We start from the raw sequence: 15,600 nt of genomic DNA on the forward strand, positions 1-15,600 counted from the left end.
TATAAAATCAGAAGATTAAGTAGGATGTCTTTTTTTTTTTTCAAAATTATGAAACGTGATTTATACCTCACAACTTGTAAAAATTATCAAAATCACCCCAATTTGATTATCCTACTTGAAATAAACAATCAAAATGCTATTTTAACTGTTATCATATTCTGCTTTACTGCAATACACAGAAGATGCAAAATCAATATCACATTTTCTAATTCTACTAACACACAGAGAAGGTACAAAAGCAGGCATAGCCACATATTTCTCGTTACCATATAATCAAACTTTCAGTAGGCAGAGTTCAAGTATCAACTAGGACTGATGTTCCACCATCAGACGCCAAAGATGTATCTGACAAAGATGAAAAACTTATGGGTCATTTCTAATTTTTAAAACTATAGGATAAATTTGTAAAACTAAAAATTAGAAAATTCCCATTTTCAATTGAAAAAGGATTTTCAAGTGAAAAGGGAAAAATTGGTAAGAATAGGATAACCAAACATTATTTTCAAAAAAAAAATTGAAAAAAAAGGAAAAATTTTGTATGTCCAAACGGGCTCTAAGTGGTAATGGAACTTCTTTTTTTCCTTTTTTCTTTTGGTGGTGGTGGTGGGGGGGGAGGGTATTGTGTACTCATATTATCATAGATAAATACTTCTCAAAGGTTTGGCTCATTGAATTAGTGGAGAATCAAATCTTGTAATTGCAATTTCACTAAAAATATACATGAGTTACAGTACAATGTGAAATTGTAGAAACAATGAAAGAAACACGAGCTCAATAGGAGCTCCAGTGAAGGAATCGGAGAATGTACAAAAAGGGAAAATAGCAGATCTGAAGTTTCTAGAAAGAAGCTGAACTCTTCATTTAATCAACTCAAAAAACGAAAAATGTAACAAGTGTTCCTACTTATACAACATGTACTAATAACTAGACTAATCAACTAACTAATGACAACTCACTAACTATTCCACTAACTACATTCACTAACTATTTTACAAGGAATGAATGGAAGAATAAATACAATGAGCTATCTCAACCCCCCCCCCCCAAGTTGGAGGTGAGGGGATCACTGCCAACTTGCCAAGGAGTGTGGAATGCTTGATCCTTGTCAAGGAATTGGTAAAAATGTCGGCTAACTGGTTATTAGTGGAAATATTGTGTAGAGAAATCAATCCTTTCTGCAACTGGTCTTGTAAAAGGTGGTCGTCCACTTCAACACATTTCATACGCTCGTGAAAAATAGAATTCCTTGCTATGTGTAGGGTAGTTTGGCTGTCACAAAATATAGGAATAGGCAAGGATAGAGGAACAATTAGTTTATTGAGAAGCCTGGCAAGCCAAACAAGCTCTCTAACAACCATCCTAGCTGACCTCTACTCAGCTTCTGTAGAAGATAAAGAGATAGTGGACTACTTCTTTGATTTCCTGGGTTATCCCCAAGTAGTACAATATATCCACTAACGGTTTTCTCAATTGGGGACAAGCTGCCCAATCGAATCGTAAAAAGCTTTGATTGTGTAGTCTGCATTATTAATAAGAAAAATTCCTAAGGTTGGTCACTTTTTGTGACGACACGGCCAGTCGTCTCCTGAGTTACCGCTCCATTTTCCCTATTTCTGCTTTGTTATGCTTTGTTTATCTATGTTATGTGGTATCGGATTGGTCGGATCGAGTTCGGAAAGGATTTGGTAAGGTTTGAGACACTTAGTCTTTTTAGAGTGAGTTTAAGTTGGAAAAGTCAACCGGATATTGACTTAGGTGTTAGAGGGCATGGATGTGAGTTCCAATGGTTTGGTTAGCTTCGGGATATCGGAATAAATTTTGGAGGTTCGTAGTAGATTTAGGCTTGAATTGGCGAAGTTGATATTTTGGCGATTTCCGGTTGGTAGGCGAGATTTTGATATAGGGGTCGGAATGGAATTCTGAGAGTTGCAATAGTTTCGTTGTGTCATTTGGGATGTGTGTGCAAAATTTCAGGTCACTCGGACATGGTTTGGTTGGGTTTTTTATCAAAAGCGTAATTCAGAAGATTTTAGAAAATTTGGCTTGAATCCGATGTGTTTTGGGTGATTTGATATTGTTTGAGGTGTTTTGAAGATTGGTACAAGTTCGAATAAGGTATTAGGATATGTTTGTGCTTTTGGTTGAGGTCACGTGGGCCTCAGGGTGATTTTGGATGGTTAACGGAGAAGTTTGGACCTTATTGCAACTGCTGAAGTTGTTGCTTCTGATATTTCCGCACCTGTGGATTGGGGACCGCAGGTGAGGCGGCACAGAAGCGGACAAAGGATCGCAGAAGCGGAAATGCCTGGAAAGGCAGTGACCGCAGATGCGGTTGATGGACCACACCTACGGAGGCGCAGGTGCGGAAGATTAATCGCAAAAGCGGGTTTGGTTCATTAAGTGATTTCCGCATAAGCGGAAGAAGAACCGCATATGCGGTACCACAGAAGCAGAAATATAGCCGTAGATGCGAAAAGTTCTGGGCAGAAAGTATAAATTGTGGCCTTTGCGAATTTTGAGCTATTTAACCATTTTTATCTCGACTTTGGAGCTTTTGGACGAATTGAAAGAGGGATTTCAAGGGAACTTCATTGAGGTAAGGAATTTGGACCTAAAACTCGTTCCTATGCTATAATTTCTCGGACTAGAGCTAGAAATCATGGAAATTAAGGGTGAAAATTGGGGAAACTAGGGCTTGGGAACTTAGGTCTTTAATTGAAGATTTGAAGGACCATTTAGGGTCCGATTTCTGAACTTTTGATATGTATGAACTCGTGGAGAGATAAGAAATCTATGATGTAAAAATTATTGAATTTCGAGATGTGGTCTCGGGGGGTCGGGTTTTGTGTCGTATTTTAATTATTTTTGCTTGGGCTTCGTTTCCTTAGCATATTTTGATGTCCTTGTTTTGATTTTGGATAGATTCGACGCGAGTGGAGGTCGATTCGAGGGGCAAAGGCGTCGCGAGTTAGAAATTTGACTGGTTCGAGGTGAGTAATGATCGTAAATGATGTTCTGAGGGTTTAAAACCCCGGATTCCACATCGTATTGCTATATTGAGGTGAGGCACACGCTTGATGATGAGCATGGGGTCGTGCACTATTGGGTATTATGACTTGGTCCGTCCCAATTGATGATTTTACCGCGTATTTGACTGAAATTTATTTGTTATTATTATTATTTGGACTGAATGCCATATTTGGGCTTTGTGCCAACTATTTGAACCCTTCGGGGATTGTTATTGGTATTTCCTCACTGTTTTGACTTTATACTTGAACTTAGTCATGTTATATTTCACTGTTTTCGTACTCAGTCATGTTTACTCTATTTTAACACTTACATGATTTTTTAAATGATATTTTTGGGTTGAGAATCATGTTTTACTATTACCGAGTGCCTTATGAGGATTTTGACTAAGTAAGGCCGAGGGCCTATGTTGTGAGCAAACATTTGATACTGATTATGAGGTCGAGGGCTTGAGATATGTACGCCACGAGGTGGCTTGATTGATATGAGGCTGAGGGCCTAGTGATGATGCCACGAGGTGGCTTAATATTGCGCTTGGGCCATAAGGGCCCCCTCTAGGAGTCTGTACACCCCAGTGAGCGGGTACCCATTGTGATGTGAGATTAAGCCCGAGGGGCTGGTATTGTTCTATGTGACTGCCCGAGGGGCTGGTACTGTTCTGAGATATTGCTTGAGGGGCAGATTTGTTGATATTGTCCCGAGGGGTGAGCCTTTATGTGTTTACTTTTCATAATTGACTATCAATTACCTGCTTAATCATTGAAAAAGGTTTTTCATGAAACTACATTTGACTTATAGAATTTTACCTATCTTTCACTGATATACTGATTTTAAATGGTTTATCTGCTTCATTATAGAATGTTTTGTGCCTTACGTGATTTCTTACTTTCAGTCTTTATTTACATTTGTTACTCACTGAGTTGGAGTACTCACTTTACTCCCTCCACCCTTGTGTGCGGATTTAGGCGTTGTTGATCTTGCCATTGCAAGTTGAGAGCTCCCGATGGACATTCGGAGTTCACGAGGTAGCTGTTTGACGTCCGCAAACCCGTGTTTCTCCCTCTTTATCATTTCTATTTTTGATGAGACAATTGTAATTGTTTATAGACTTATCGGATTGTAGTAGGATTTATAGATGCTCATGACTAGTGACACCCCGGTATCGGGCTGTGTTGGGTTGTTCTTCTGTGTATTTATGACATTATCTGCTACTTTAGATTATTTTATCCTATTTCGATTGTTTCTTAATGCTTAACTGTTAATAATTGGAAAAAAAGAAGTGTCGGCTGGCCTTGTCTTCACGAGAGGCGCCATCACGACCGGGTCCGGGTTTGGGTCGTGACAAGTTGGTATTAGAGCCTAGGTTACATAGGTCTCACGAGTCATGAGCAGGTTTAGTAGAGCCTCGCGGATCGGTACAGAGACGTCTATATTTATCCTTGAGAGGCTGCAGAACCTTTAGGAAAAACTTCATATTCTTGAAATTCTTATCGTGCGAATTTGTTGATCCGAGTACTAAACTTCTGTTGTTCTATTCTCTCCCAGATGGTGAAGACACGCGCTACTGGTCAGGATAGACGACCACCAGTACCACCGGCTGTGGCCACCAAAGGCCGAGGACACAACCATGGTTGTGGTAGAGGAAGAGCAGCTAGGGCAGCACCTGCAGATCCACCAGCTGCCCCAGTTCAGGATTAGGTCCCAGTTATGGCCGCCCCAGCAGCACCAGCTCAGACACCAGTTGTGCCCATTGTGATTCCGGGTCTATAGGAGGCCTTGGATCAGATCGTATCGGTTTGCAAAAGCTTAGCTCAAGCGATTTCAGCCACTACAACCGCAACTACTTCTTAGGCCGGGGGAGGCAATCAGACTCCCGCCACTCGCACATCTGAGCAGGTCATGTAGGGACTTCAGATGCCGGGGGCACACCCAGACCAGCCGGTTGCAGCTGCTCAGGACTATGTAGTTCCTGCTATGCTAGAGGATGAGCAGCGTAGGTTTGGTAGACTGCAGCCTCCGACCTTCAGTGGTGCAGAGGGTGAGGATGCCCAAGGTTTCTTAGATAAGTGCTAGAGGATGCTTCGTACAGCAGGTATTCTGGAGACCAGCGGGGTCGCTTTCACTACTTATCAATTTTCGGGAGCTGCCTTTACTTAGCGAGAGGCTTTTGAGAGGCATAGGCCTATTGGTGCAGCACCCCTTACCTGGCAGCAGTTCTCCGTTCTCTTTCTATAGAAGTATGTGTTGCAGTCCCGCAGAAAGGAGCTGTGTAGGGAGTTTGAGTGGTTGCGTCAGGGAGAGATGACGATGACACAGTACGAGATGAGGTTCTCCGAGTTAGCTCATCATGCTATTTGGATAGTTCCTACAGATAGAGAGAGGATTAGGAGGTTTGTTGATAGCCTCACTTATCAACTTCGTATTCTCATGACCAGGGAAAGGGTGATTGGTGCTACTTTCGAGGAGGTTGTGGATATTGCCTGTGAGATTGAGTCTGTTCATCGCTAGGAGCGCGAGGAGAGGGAGGCCAAGAGGCCTCGAGGATCTGGTAGTTACAGTGGTACTCCTTCGAGAGGTCAGTTTCAGCACGGCAGAGGCCGTCCATTCAGGCATGTTTTGCAAGCTGATCGCTTCCAACTCCACACTACTAAAAAGTAGGAAGAGAGGGTCACAATAACTTTCCACAGGGAGCTATGAATGGAGTCGAGTATCTATCTAGGCTAGAAGTGTGCATTTGTTCCAAATGTCACTTCCAAACATTTTTGGGTTTTAGATTATAAACTACTATTATCAAACTATTAATTGAAACTAGATTATGCTACGAGATAATTACTAAGTTGTATCTAATGGGAAGAAGGGCACTAGGGTCGTGACGTTACCTAGGTGGCTAATTGACGGGTAGATGTTACTAAGGTTGGATTGACATACTTGGGGCTTATGTTATAACCGTTGCACAATTTTACCCACTCTCACACCTCTCGGTAAAGAGAGTGATTTTGCCAAATTGACTCTCTCGAGACCAAATGGGTAGGCAAATTAGCTCAAGCAACTAGGGTTCAAGTTGGGTAATTACTTTCTCGATGTTTAACCCTTTAATTAGGACTATCAATTCTCTTGAGTCCATCCCAATTACTTATTGGGTCAATTTTGGAGACTTAGGCTCTCTTTCTCAAGAAGAGCTAAGTTAACTTAGCACAAATCAGTGTTTGCAACTACCAATTCATAGATTAAATCATAAAATTGACCCAAATAACAAACACTCATAATCAATCTAACAATATATGGCAACACCCATCAATTACCCACACTAGGGTTGAGCCACAACCCTAGCTAATGGGTTTAGCTACTCATGGTTGAAAGAGAAAATAGATGAAGAACAAGACATATTAATTAAATGCTAAATTAAGATACAAGAATCTATCATTAATTTGAAGCTAAGATGCCAAGAAATGGCTACAGATCAAGTTCCCACGAGCGCAGCTAAGTTCTGGATATATCTCATGACCTAAAATTGGTAAAATGTTCTATTTATACTAGGCTGGAAAAACTAGACAAAAATACTCCTGTGGGGTCAGCGTGGGCCGCATAAAATGAACTGCAGTCGCGCTAGGCTCTTGGACTTCGATTCTGGGCTCTCTGACTTGGGCTCCACGGACCGCGAAGAATGGACCGCGGACGCGGAGGCAGCTGTCGCGGTCCGCACAACCATGACCGCAGACCGCATTGGCATTTTGCCTCTCTCTGAATATCTCTTCCGCGGACCGCACAAAAAGATAGTGCAACCACGGAACCTTCACCGCGGGCCACACTATGTGTAATGAGGCCGTGTTGCCTAAGCCTAGTTTTTGTCATCTCTCTAAATCTCTCTTTCGCAGACCGCACAAAAAGGCAGTGCGTCCGCGGAACCTCCACCGCGAGCCGCGCAGTATGGACTGCGGTCGCGTTGCTCTAAGCTTGATCTTGCCATCTCTCTGAATCACCTAGTGCGGGCGCATTCCATTTTGTGCGGTCCGCACTAGGCTTATTTGCCCTCAGTTTACTTTGCCTTTGATACTTGAGCAGGTTTCACTCCTTTTGAGCCGATCTTTGACATTTTGTCACTTTGTCGATCAAACCTGCAATCAAGCACAACTTATGAGCCTTTTGGGACTATTTGTAATGATTTATAATCAAAGCATAGGCAAGAAGGAGCATGAAACCCGTTAAAATCCCTACTTATCAACTCCCCCAAACTTAAGCCTTTGCTTGTCCTTAAGCAAACAAAATAAAACCCACCCCTTAAGGGAAAATCCAAGTATTTTCAACTATCTTAAAGTAACCTCAACAAGCATCAATTGGGACTAACAATTGCCCTCAATACGAATGAATCATTAACAACATTTAAACTTTGAAAAACTATGGATCAAGTGTGACACAAGAGCATCAAGAGTTGACTCGTTACATAGAAGAACTCTCTCAATTACTTTGGTCATTGTGGAACCCAAACTCACACATCCTCAACTCTCCATAAGCAAACCTCACCTTTTAGAGTATTAGCACACAAACCGAGGTTAATGGGAATTCACTCATCTCTCTCAAGGAAAGGTCACAAGTCCGGCTCTAAGTACCATATGTTTGCCCCTCATGTAAGTATCCACTAATGTAAGCGTCCTTCAATTCAAGATCATATAAGGCTTTTGAGGAGTCAATGTGAAGGCTTTTGGTTCAGGGTAGGAAAAGTTTGGTCTAAATGGGTTCCATCTTTCTTTAAGCACTTCTTTTGATTCATTTGGAACAATTCTCTTGACTCATTGAGCATCTCACTTCTTTTTAAGGGGTTAGAGAGACGTAATGTCACTCTTTTTCTTGCACTTCAAAGCATTTCTCCTTTTTCAACTTTTTCCACACCTTTTTCTCTTTTGTTTTTTTCTTGAATCCCTTTTTATTCTTTTTCACATTGGGCTTTCTTTTTGTTTTTTTCTTTTTTTTTCATTGCCTTCCTTTTCTTTGCTTTAGTACCTTTTACCAATTTGTTCCCTCTCTCGCCTCTCCCCCCCTCCCCCAAACTTAGACTTTTATCATTGCTCAAGGGAAGATCGAGTGCCAAAAGAGGGTATATTTTAGAACGGATATAAGCTTATAGTATTGGTTCTTGAAAGAAAAAGGTTTAAGGCTAAAAAATGTTAACTAGGGATTATATCATTGGTGGGCTATGGAGTTGTTCAACTATCATTTGGATTAAGGAGAGCCTATAATCACTTCTCAAGCCTAATTTCACTCAAGATTTCGCCTCAACAGACATTCAGGGAAAGTTCTAGACCATTGGCTCGGAACTTGGACTCACATTTCAATTTCTCACCACACAAGCTCAAGGATTGCTAAAGACATAGAGTCGGGGGCCCACAACAACCTAAGACACGATTGAGCCCACAATAGTCTCGAAAGACCACATAATGATTGTTTGGTCAACACAAGAGTCTCAAGGTTACGACTTTCACCATCCTAAACACAACAACTTGTATTTGATCATGGGATCAAAGGCAAATGTGTTAGACCCAAGTGAAGCTTTGCTTGAGGTACCCTTAACTATAAACTACCAAAAATAAAAACAAAAACGGACTCAAACCCTTAAGAAGGTTGTCACGCCATCCATCATCAGGAAGAGCCACCCGGTTCACACAATATTCCGCCTTTGGAAAGAACCGTGGAATTTAAGAAAACCAAAGGCTTATTGAAGCACCAAAAATGAAACAAAAAGCTACGAGCCTATCTAAGAAGCTAAAAACGAATTTTTTTTACGAAAATGGAAAATAGAATGAATATGTACAATAGTGGATTTGAATATACAATGGGGTATGAATATATACAATAATGTAACTTTATATACATACCAAATGAAAGATAAAAAGTGCGATAAAAGTAACGAAACGTAAAATTATATATAGACCAAAGATGAAAATCAAAAAGACATAAAATTTAACAATATATACAGTCATCCAAAAATGTAGGGAGCACCCCCTCAAATAAAAGCTGGCATTGTCCCCAATGCCAACTAAACAAATAAGCACCAAAAAATATATGCGGAAAAGATATGGGAACTCCCTAAGCTGTGTTCATCTGTATGGGATCATCAGTGGTCCCCGGGTCCTCAGTTTGCGCGGGTACCTCAGACTGGTTCCCAATCTCCTGCTCCTCAGCTACTGGGACTGGGGCCTGGACCTGGACGGGTTGAATATCAGGAACATCCTGTGGCTGACTGGAGGAAGCCTCTGATGGGTCCGCCAACTGGATGATCGCCTCATCTGCACTGGGGAGCTTCCTCTTCTTATTAGGAAGCCTCTATGTCTGCTCCTGTTGTGGCTCTACTGCTGGAGCTGGATCCTCAAATAGCAAATCTAAAGGCAACTGGTCTGCCTTCAGTCAGTCCACATCCGCTCTAAGCTCCTTCACAGACTCCTTGGAAGCCCATGTTTTTCGCAGCTTCTTGTACTCTCTGGCAAGGTCCTTCAGGGCCTTGCCATGTGAATCCACTGCCTTAGCCAAGGCAGCCTGAGAATCAAGGATCTTCTGCTAGTTGGCAAGAATCTTCTTAAGTGAATCCTCGATAGACTGGGGCACCTACATTGGTTGTGGTACCGACTGAGCCGCAATGGTAGAAGTCAATATAGACAACTTGGACGAAGCAGTCGTCATCCAGTTGTTTAAGCTATGAAGTGTCTGGCTCAGCTGGTGGGGTGTGATAAGATGTGCCCGGGAAGATGGAATCCTGGGCCAACTGAAGTAGAGGGACCAGCAGTAGTGGAAGGTCCGGGAGGCATATCAGCAACTGTGGAGGAAAGCTCAGTGGAGGGCTCTACCGCAATCGGCTTTTTAGACTGGCCAGTTGGGATAAAAGCAGGAGGCTTGTAATTCTTGTCCTTGGGGTTGTCTGACCCCTTCAAACTATACCACGAAAACGGAGCCACAGGTTTGACCTTAATGTCAAAAGGTGTCTTCTTCACCTCCAGGTCCCGAAAATACATAGTGAGGGTTCTAGGAAAAGGGTAGTCTCGGTCATGCTCAACCCCCACTACAAAAATGACGCGGGACATCACATTGCCCACGTTGATAGGGTATCTTGCCATAATAGATGCAACAAGAACAGCCCGGGCAAGTAGAATAGTCTGATCATGGGTAGTGGGGTCGAGCCGACTGCACACAAAAGTCAACCACCCTCTAGCCTCAAAGTTAAAGGTTCTCCGAAGTATTTTGGCCCTTGCTTGCAACCACTCTGTAACCGTACCCGGGATTGCCAGGTATGAAGCTAACCATGGACGAACCTCCTCGCCCATTGCCAACTTCTCATTGTAAAGGACTCATCTTCTTCATTGAACCCCAGGTATTCATTTAGTGCCTTCCCGGTAAATACCACATTTCGGTTTCGCACTTTGGTCACTTTAGTGCCCTTCAAGATGTGGGCCACATTGCTATAAAATTCCTTGACCATGACCTCATTCGCCTTCACACAATTATCTTTGAAGTGCTCCCAACCCACTCGAGCTCGAATTGTCCATGTATATTGGGTTGTAGGGGTAGAAGGTCTTTGTCAATGAAGCTCCTTTCAAGAATCAACTTTCGTGTCGGCCACCATTCCCTAAACTTGTGGAATGCCACCTGGCTGACGAATCTATCTTCCCAAACAGCGGGATTTCTCGTCCAGTCAATACCCCCAACCTGAGGCACTCCACCCCCAGGTAGCTCCCCATCTCTTTCATCACCCCTAGCACCCTCTCCAGATATTGATGTTGTGGGAGAGGTAGAGTATTCATCTCCACTACCTGTCGCTGAGCCCTCAGATGACCCAGAAGAAATGTTGATTGAAGCTTGAGCATCGGGGGAAGAGGGAGAAGTGTCTCTATGTATGGATCTCTCCGGATGTGGGATGTATAATGGGACTGAATCTGAAGAGATCTCCCGGGAGGGCTCGTACTCACTCCCCGAGTTGTCAATGGCTCTGTCAGCCGCTTTGATTGCTTTCCTCATGTCCTTTATGTTTTTCTAGCCTGGGGAGTAAGTTTTACCATCCTTTGCTTCCCTCATCGGGAAGAATCACCTCGGCTGGGTTGTTTCGAGCCTTTGCCTTGTTGTTTAACCATTATCTGCAAGCACAAACATCTAGTTTTGTTAGTATCAGCACAGGCAGTGAATCAGTTGTGGAAAATGAATTGCAGAACAGAAGCCACAAGCTGCATAACATGTTGCAAAATAGTGCACCGCAGCCCACACAAAAAGGAGTGTGGCCGCACTAGGGGCACCGCGGACTGCATAAAGGCAACCGCGGTCTGCACTGAGGTAAGGTCTATAACACCACCTATCTAAATCCAACCACCGCGGCCCGTACAAAATAGCATCGCGGTCGCGTTGGGCCAGCACAGACCTCACAGAATGCAATGCAGCCGCGCTGGGCTAGAGGTCAACTCCTGAAAAATCCTCACCGCGGTCCGCACAAAGTGGTACCGCGGATCGCGTCAAAGCACCGCGGACCGCACAAAAACGATCGCGGTCCGCGGTGGGTGCTTGGTCAAGGCACTGAGTTAGGGTTCTTGGTCTTGCATTTTTGTTCAAATTTTCACCTAACTTTGTCCCTACTCAATTTACCTAGTTAATAATACTCCTCAAGCATGCAAAACTTAACTGTTAAACTAAACTAACATCAAAATTGAAGAATTACGGGGGGAAAGAAGCCTACACAGTTAATAGAAAATGACATTAAATGAAATTAAATAATTAAAATAACAAGAAGTGGTTGAATTATTACCAGATATTGAGAAGAAGTGAAGAAACACAATGCAGACATGCTAGTACGAAGAAGAGGGAAGATGAACAGTGATTATTATGTCTCTGAGAATCGATTTTTCGAAAAGGGTAACCGATGACCTCTGAGGTCTATTTATAGAAAAGCACGTGGGACCCAACCTCACCTACCAGTGCGGCCACAAAAACGGACCACTGACCGCGCTGGATTTGTTCAGGAGAAGCTTGAGAAGGCAACCTCAACGGTCTGCACAAAACAGACCGTGGCCACGGAGGTCCACCGCGGTCCGCACTAAATGGGATGCGGCTGTGGTGACAAACTTCAAAGAGTACCTCACTTGGTCTTCACCAGTGTGGACCGCACAAAGTGTAATGCAGCCGCACTAGCGAATTTAGAGACTGTTCAATTTTTCCAAAATATTTTGCACTGTATCAACACAATCCCTGCAACATCTCACAACCAATTAGCTCAAAAATTATTCCTACACTACAAAGAAAATCAAAGAAAACAAAAAGAAAAAGACATGGGTTGCCTCCCAAGAAGCGTCTGATTTAACGTCGCGACACGACGCATGTTACCAGCACATCACTTTAGATGAAGAAGTGCCACCATGTGGCTGTCATCAAACTTTCCAAGATAATGCTTGACCCGGTGCCCATTAACTCTGAAAACTTCACCATTTTTGTTCCTTAGATCAAGAGCACCAAATGGGGTCACAAACACAACTTCAAATGGCCCACTCCACTTTGACTTGATCTTACCCGGAAACAGACGTAACCGGGAATTGAACAAGAGCACCATATCTCCAACCTTGAACTCCTTACCCCGAGCATATTTGTCATGAAGGTACTTCATTTTGTCCTTATACAAGGATGAACTTGAGTAGCCATGGAATCTAAACTCATTGAGCTTATTGAGTTGTTCAACACGAAGATTTGCCACAACATCCCATTCCAAATTCAACTTCCTCAAAGCCCACATGGCCTTGTGCTCTAACTCGACCGGAAGATGACAAGCTTTTCCAAACACCAACCGATACGAAGACATACCAATCAGAGTTTTGTAAGTCGTCCGATAAGCCCATAGAGCATCATCCAATTTTTTCGACCAAGCGGTCCTATTAGCATTGACAGTTTTTGACAAGATGCTCTTAATTTCTCTGTTGGAGACTTCCACTTGACCACTAGCTTGAGGATGATAGGGTGTAGAAACCTTATGATTGACACCATACTTGGAAAGCAACGTGTCGAAAGCCTTGTTGCAAAAGTGAGACCCCCATCACTAATAATCGCACGAGGAGTGCCAAACCTTGTGAAGATGCTCTTTTTAAGAAACGCAACAACACTTTGGGCTTCATTATTAGGCAAAGCCACGGCTTCAACCCATTTTGAGACATAATCAACCGCCACGAGAATATAGGTATTCCCACAAGAGCTAACAAAAGGACCTATGAAATCGATGCCCCAAACATCAAAGATATCCACTTCTAGAATCGTATTGAGAGACATCTCATCTCTTTTTGAAATTCTGCCCGCTCTTTGGCACTCATCACACCTCTTCACCAAATTGCCCGCATCTTTGAACAAGGTGGTCCAATAAAATCCACAACTAAGAACTTTCGAGGCGGTCCTCACCCTACCATGATGGCCACCATAGGGTGAAGAATGGCAAGCCTCTAAGATACTCAATTGTTCTTCCTCCGGGACACATCTACGAATCATACCATCCGTCCAAATCTTGAACAAGTATGGCTCATGCCAATAGAAATACAAACTATCCCGCTTGAGCTTCTTCCTTTGGTTAGAAGATAGCTCACACGGGATTATTCCGGTCACAAGGTAATTGGAAACATCGTCAAACCATGGCATATCCTTCATTGACAACGCAAGGAGTTGTTCGTCGGAAAATGAATCATTGATCTCAAGGCTGTCACAAGGCCTCCCCTCCTCCTCCAAACGGGACAAGTGGTCTGCCACTTGATTCTCACTACCTTTCCGGTCAACAATTTCTAGATCAAACTCTTGAAGAAGTAACACCCATCTCATCAATATCGCCTTGGAGTCTTTCTTGGTTATCAAATACCTAAGGGCGGCATGATCGGTGTACACTATAACTTTGGCCCCCATAAGGTAGGGTCAGAATTTTTCCATAGCAAATACAATAGCCAACAATTCTTTTTCGGTGACTGTGTAGTTCCTTTAAGCCTCATTCATGGTCTTGCTTGCGTAGTACACCGGATGAAACATCTTGTTGATCCTTTGGCCCAAAATATCCCCGACCGCAACATCACTAGCATCACACATGAGCTCGAAAGGCAAGCTCCAATTAGGTGTGGTAATGATGGGGGTAGAAGTCAACTTGAGCTTTAGAAGCTCGAATGCTTGCATATAACTTTCATCGAACAAGAACTTCACATCTTTCTCTAGCAACTTGCACAAAGGGTGTACCACTTTAGAAAAATCTTTTATGAACCTCCTATAAAAACCCGCGTGCCAAGGAAACTCCTCACTCATTTGACAAAAGTAGGGGGAGGAAGCCTCGAAATCAACTCTATCTTGGCTTTATCTACTTCAATTCCTAGCTTTGAGATTTTGTGACCCAACACTATACCCTCTTCTACCATCAAATGACACTTTTCCCAATTGAGAATAAGGTTGGTGTCTTTACACCTGGCCAATACTCTATCAAAAATTTTCAGACACTCATCAAGAGAATCCCCAACCACGCTGAAATCATCCATGAAAACCTCCAAGATATCTTCCACCATGTCGGTGAAAATAGTCATCATGCAACGTTGGAAGGTCACTAGAGCATTACACAATCCGAACGGCATTCGAGAGAAAGCGAATGTGCCATAAGGACATGTAAAAGTTGTCTTCTCTTGGTCCTCCGGGGGCAATTCAAATTTGATTGTACCCCAAGTAACCATCCAAAAAATAATAGAAAGCACGCCCCGCAAGATGATCTAGCATTTGGTCAAGGAATGGCAATGAGAAATGGTATTTTCGGGTCACCTTGTTTAGCTTTCGGTAATCCATACATACTCTCCACCCGGTGACCGTACGAGTAAGAATAAGTTCATTGTTGTCATTGGTCACCACAGTCATACCACCCTTCTTCGGCACATATTGCACCGGAGAAGTCCAAGAACTGTCAGAAATAGGGTAAACCACACCGGCATCTAACCACTTGATAATCTCTTTCTTCACCACTTCTTGCATCGTCTCATTTAATCTTCTTTGATGCTCCAAGGAAGTCTTTGGATCCTCCTCCAAGATGATTTTGTGCATGCAAAATGCGGGGCTTATTCCCCGAATGTCAGCTATAGTCCATCCAATTTCCCTTTTTCGCTTTTGAAGCACCGCCAATGTGGCCTCAACCTGCATGTTAGTAAGGCAAGAAGAAAGAATAACTGGTAAAGTAGAATTTAAACCCAAGAATTCATACCTGAGGTGTGGAGGAAGTGGCTTCAACTCTAACACTGGTGGCTCCTCAATTGATAGTTTTGTTGGTGGAGTTTTCCGGTTTTCAAGATCCAAAGATAGCTTCCTCGGCTCGTAAGAATAAGAGCCCATCCCATGTAGGGCATTCACGCACTCCACTCTACTAGCATCATCATTAACATCCATGTTCAAGAGCACGTCTTCAAGAGGATCTTCAACGTTGATCATAGCACTGGTATCATCCACAATCACTGTTGTGACAAGTGTCGCACCTCCTTTTTGCGCGCCCGCACCGAAGGGTAAAATGCGCGAGGGGAGTTTTTCCAATTTAAGTGACAATATTCGAAATGAGATTAT

Source organism: Nicotiana sylvestris, chromosome 11, assembly GCF_000393655.2.
Source record: "Nicotiana sylvestris chromosome 11, ASM39365v2, whole genome shotgun sequence".
Taxonomy (NCBI): Eukaryota; Viridiplantae; Streptophyta; class Magnoliopsida; order Solanales; family Solanaceae; genus Nicotiana; species Nicotiana sylvestris.